The sequence below is a fragment of the Oncorhynchus clarkii genome, chromosome 32 (genome assembly GCF_045791955.1).
Source record: "Oncorhynchus clarkii lewisi isolate Uvic-CL-2024 chromosome 32, UVic_Ocla_1.0, whole genome shotgun sequence".
Lineage (NCBI taxonomy): Eukaryota > Metazoa > Chordata > Actinopteri > Salmoniformes > Salmonidae > Oncorhynchus > Oncorhynchus clarkii.
This window is the reverse complement of record NC_092178.1, coordinates 32,973,633-32,979,634: the sequence shown is the minus strand read 5'-3', so window position 1 is coordinate 32,979,634 and position 6,002 is coordinate 32,973,633.

Genomic DNA, 6,002 nt, shown 5'->3' with positions numbered 1-6,002 from the left:
GTCCAATCATTTGAATTTACCACAGGTGGACTCCAATCAAGTTGTAGAAACATCTCAAGGATGATCAATGGAAACAGGATGCACCTGAGCTCAATTTCGAGTCTTATAGCAAAGGGTCTGAATACTTATGTGACTAAGAAATCTGTTTTAAATTTTTAATACATTTGAAAAAATGTCTAAACCTGTTTTCACTGTCATTCTGGGGTGTAGATTGATGAGGACATTTTTTCTATTTAATCCATTTTAGAATAAGGCTGTAACATAAAATGTGGAAAAAGTCAACGGGTCTGAATGCTTTCCGAATGCACTGTAACAAGCAGACTAAGCAGTTACTACCTCAAGTTTAAAAACTCACTGAGTGACAAATAGATGTGAAGTCAAATAGTTGTTTGATGTGTTTGGGTGAAGCCTGCAAAACAAGGATAGCATATTGTGTACTTGTAGATACTTTAAAGATATTTTTTAAAGGATCCTTGTAAAGTTTTATAGCTGTCATATACAACACTGCTCAAAAAATAAAGGGAACACTAAAATAACACATCCTAGATCTGAATGAACAAAATATTCTTATTAAATACTTTTTTCTTTACATAATTGAATGTGCTGACAACAAAATCACAAAGATTATCAATGGAAATCAACCCATGGAGGTCTGGATTTGGAGTCACACTCAAAATTAAAGTGGAAAACCACACTACAGGCTGATCCAACTTTGATGTAATGTCCTTAAAACAAGTCAAAATTAGGCTCAGTAGTGTGTGTGACCTCCGCGTGCCTGTATGACCTCCCTACAACGTCTGGGCATGCTCCTGATGAGGTGGCGGATGGTCTCCTGAGGGATCTCCTCCCAGACCTGGACTAAAGCATCCGCCAACTCCTGGACAGTCTGTGGTGCAACGTGGCGTTGGTGGATGGAGCGAGACATGATGTCCCAGATGTGCTCAATTGGATTCAGGTCTGGGGAACGGGCGGGCCAGTCCATAGCATCAATGCCTTCCTCTTGCAGGAACTGCTGACACACTCCAGCCACATGAGGTCTAGCATTGTCTTGCATTAAGAGGAACCCAGGGCCAACCGCACCAGCATATGGTTTCACAAGGGGTCTGAGGATCTCATCTCGGTACCTAATGGCAGTCAGGCTACCTCTGGCGAGCACATGGAGGGCTGTGCGGCCCCCCAAAGAAATGCCACCCCACACCATGACTGACCCACCGCCAAACCGGTCATGCTGGAGGATGTTGCAGGCAGCAGAACGTTCTCCACGGCGTCTCCAGACTGTCACGTCTTCCACATGTGCTCAGTGTGAACCTGCTTTCATCTGTGAAGAGCACAGTCTTGGTGTTCTCTGGCAAATGCCAAACGTCCTGCACGGTGTTGGGCTGTAAGCACAACCTCCACCTGTGGACGTCGGGCCCTCATACCACCCTCATGGAGTCTGTTTCTGACCGTTTGAGCAGACACATGCACATTTGTGGCCTGCTGGAGGTAATTTTTCAGGGCTCTGGCAGTGCTCCTCCTGCTCATCCTTGCACAAAGGCGGAGGTAGCGGTCCTGCTGCTGGGTTGTTGCCCTCCTACGGCCTCCTCCACATCTCCTGATGTACTGGCCTGTCTCCTGGTAGCGCCTCCATGCTCTGGACACTACGCTGACAGACACAGCAAACCTTCTTGCCACAGCTCACCTTGATGTGCCATCCTGGATGAGCTGCACTACCTGAGCCACTTGTGTGGGTTGTAGACTCCGTCTCATGCTACCACTAGAATGAAAGCACCGCCAGCATTCAAAAGTGACCAAAACATCAGCCAGGAAGCATAGGAACTGAGAAGTGGTCTGTGGTCACCACCTTCAGAACCACTCCTTTATTGGGGGTGTCTTGCTAATTGCCTATAATTTCCACCTGTTGTCTATTCCATTTGCACAACAGCATGTGAAATGTATTGTCAATCAGTGTTGCTTCCTAAGTGGACAGTTTGATTTCACAGAAGTGTGATTGACTTGGAGTTACATTGTGTTGTAAAGTGTCCCCTTTATTTTTTTGAGCAGTGTATATACAGTACCAGTCAAAAGCTACACCTACTCATTCAGGGGTTTTTCTTTCTTTGTACTATTTTCTACATTGTAGAATAGTCGTAAAAACATCACAACTATGACATAACACATATGGAATCATGTAGTAACCAAAATAGTGTTAAACAAATTGAGATTCTTCAAAGTTGTCACCCTTTGCCTTGATGACAGCTTTGCACACTCTTGGCATTCTCTCAACCTGCTTCATGAGGAATGCATTTCAATTAACAGGCGTGCCTTGTTAAAACAATTTTTGGGGTGAAATTTCTTTCCATCTTAATAAGTTTGAGCCAATCAGTTGTGTTGTGAAGATGGTCATTTACCAAAAAGTGCAAAGTCCATACTATGGCAAGATCAGCTCAAATAAGCAAAGAGAAATAACAGTCCATCATTACTTTAAGACATGAAGGTTAGACAATGCGGAACATTTCAAGAACTTTTAAAGTTTCAAGTGAAGTTGCAAAAACCGCAAAGCACTATGATGAAACTGGCTCTCATGAGGACCGCCACATTAAAGGGAAGACCCACACTTACCCCTGCTTCAGAAGATAAGTTCATTAGAGTTAACTGCACCTCAGATTACCGCCCAAATAAATGCTTCACAGAGTTCAAGTAACAGACAGATCTCAACATCAACTGTTCAAATAAAATTTTATTTGTCACATACACATGGTTAGCAGATGTTAATGCGAGTGTAGCGAAATGCTTGTGCTTCTAGTTCCGACAATGCAGTAATAACAAGTAATCTAACTAACAATTCCAAAACTACTGTCTTGTACACAGTGTAAGGGGATAAAGAATATGTACATAAGGATATATGAATGAGTGATGGTACAGAGCAGCATAGGCAAGATACAGTAGATGGTATCGAGTACAGTATGTACAAATGAGATGAGTATGTAAACAAAGTGGCATAGTATAAAGTGGCTAGTGATACATGTATTACATAAGGATACCGTCGATGATATAGAGTACAGTATATACGTATGCATATGAGATGAATAATGTAGGGTAAGTAACATTTATATAAGGTAGCATTGTTTAAAGTGGCTAGTGATATATTTACATCATTTCCCATCAATTCCCATTATTAAAGTGGCTGGAGTTGAGTCAGTGTCAGTGTGTTGGCAGCAGCCACTCAGTGTTAGTGGTGGCTGTTTAACAGTCTGATGGCCTTGAGATAGAAGCTGTTTTTCAGTCTCTCGGTCCCAGCTTTGATGCACCTGTACTGACCTCGCCTTCTGGATGATAGCGGGGTGAACAGGCAGTGGCTCGGGTGGTTGATGTCCTTGATGATCTTTATGGCCTTCCTGTGACATCGGGTGGTGTAGGTGTCCTGGAGGGCAGGTAGTTTGCCCCCGGTGATGCGTTGTGCAGACCTCACTACCCTCTGGAGAGCCTTACGGTTGAGGGCGGTGCAGTTGCCATACCAGGCGGTGATACAGCCCGCCAGGATGCTCTCGATTGTGCATCTGTAGAAGTTTGTGAGTGCTTTTGGTGACAAGCCGAATTTCTTCAGCCTCCTGAGGTTGAAGAGGCGCTGCTGCGCCTTCTTCACGATGCTGTCTGTGTGAGTGGACCAATTCAGTTTGTCTGTGATGTGTATGCCGAGGAACTTAAAACTTGCTACCCTCTCCACTACTGTTCCATCGATGTGGATAGGGGGGTGTTCCCTCTGCTGTTTCCTGAAGTCCACAATCATCTCCTTAGTTTTGTTGACATTGAGTGTGAGGTTATTTTCCTGACACCACACTCCGAGGGCCCTCACCTCCTCCCTGTAGGCCGTCTCGTCGTTGTTGGTAATCAAGCCTACCACTGTTGTGTCGTCCGCAAACTTGATGATTGAGTTGGAGGCGTGCGTGGCCACGCAGTCGTGGGTGAACAGGGAGTACAGGAGAGGGCTCAGAACGCACCCTTGTGGGGCCCCAGTGTTGACGATCAGCGGGGAGGAGATGTTGTTGCCTACCCTCACCACCTGGGGGCGGCCCGTCAGGAAGTCCAGTACCCAGTTGCACAGGGCGGGGTCGAGACCCAGGGTCTCGAGCTTGATGACGAGCTTGGAGGGTACTATGGTGTTGAATGCCGAGCTGTAGTCGATGAACAGCATTCTCACATAGGTATTCCTCTTGTCCAGATGGGTTAGGGCAGTGTGCAGTGTGGTTGAGATTGCATCGTCTGTGGACCTATTTGGGCGGTAAGCAAATTGGAGTGGGTCTAGGGTGTCAGGTAGTCGTACCGGGGCGGTAGTCGTTTAGCTCAGTTACCTTAGCTTTCTTGGGAACAGGAACAATGGTGGCCCTCTTGAAGCATGTGGGAACAGCAGACTGGTATAGGGATTGATTGAATATGTCCGTAAACACACCGGCCAGCTGGTCTGCGCATGCTCTGAGGGCGCGGCTGGGGATGCCGTCTGGGCCTGCAGCCTTGCGAGGGTTAACACGTTTAAATGTCTTACTCACCTCGGCTGCAGTGAAGGAGAGACCGCATGTTTTCGTTGCAGGCCGTGTCAGTGGCACTGTATTGTCGTCAAAGCGGGCAAAAAAGTTATTTAGTCTGCCTGGGAGCAAGACATCCTGGTCCGTGACTGGGCTGGATTTCTTCCCGTAGTCCGTGATTGACTGTAGACCCTGCCACATGCCTCTTGTGTCTGAGCCGTTGATTTGAGATTCTACTTTGTCTCTGTACTGGCGCTTAGCTTGTTTGATAGCCTTGCGGAGGGAATAGCTGCACTGTTTGTATTCGGTCATGTTACCAGACACCTTGCCCTGATTAAAAGCAGTGGTTCGCGCTTTCAGTTTCACACGAATGCTGCCATCAATCCAAGGTTTCTGGTTAGGGAATGTTTTAATCGTTGCTATGGGAACGACATCTTCAACGCACGTTCTAATGAACTCGCACACCGAATCAGCGTATTCGTCAATGTTGTTATCTGACGCAATACGAAACATCTCCCAGTCCACGTGATGGAAGCAGTCTTGGAGTGTGGAGTCAGCTTGGTCGGACCAGCGTTGGACAGACCTCAGCGTGGGAGCCTCTTGTTTTAGTTTCTGTCTGTAGGCAGGGATCAACAAAATGGAGTCGTGGTCAGCTTTTCCGAAAGGGGGGCGGGACAGGGCCTTATATGCGTCGCGGAAGTTAGAGTAACAATGATCCAAGGTCTTTCCTCCCCTGGTTGCGCAATCGATATGCTGATAAAATTTGGGGAGTCTTGTTTTCAGATTAGCCTTGTTAAAATCCCCAGCTACAATGAATGCAGCCTCCGGATAAATCGTTTCCAGTTTGCAGAGAGTTAAATAAAGTTTGTTCAGAGCCATCGATGTGTCTGCTTGGGGGGGGGATATATACGGCTGTGATTATAATCGAAGAGAATTCTCTTGGTAGATAATGCGGTCTACATTTGATTGTGAGGAATTCTAAATCAGGTGAACAGAAGGATTTGAGTTCCTGTATGTTTCTTTCATCACACCATGTCACGTTGGCCATGAGGCATACGCCCCCGCCTGTGAATCAGGCCTTCATGGTCGAATTGCTGCAAAGAAACCACTACTAAAAAGGACACCAATAAGAAGAGGCTTCCTTGGGCCAAGAAACACGAGTAATGGACATTAGACCAGTGGAAATCTGTCCTTTGGTCCGATGAGTCCAAATTTGAGATTTTTGGTTCCAACCACCATGTCTTTGTGAGACACAGAGTAGTTGAAGGGATGATCTCTGCATGTGTGGTTCCCACCGTGACGCATGGAGGAGGAGGTGTGATGGTGCTTTGTTGGTGTCACGGTATTGTGATTTATTTGGAATTCAAGGCACACTAAACCAGCCTGGCTTCCACAGCATTCTGCAGCGATATGCCTTCCCATCTGGTTTGCACTTGAATTATATATATATTTTTAAATGTAACATTTATTTAACTAGGCAAGTCAGTTAAGAACAAATTG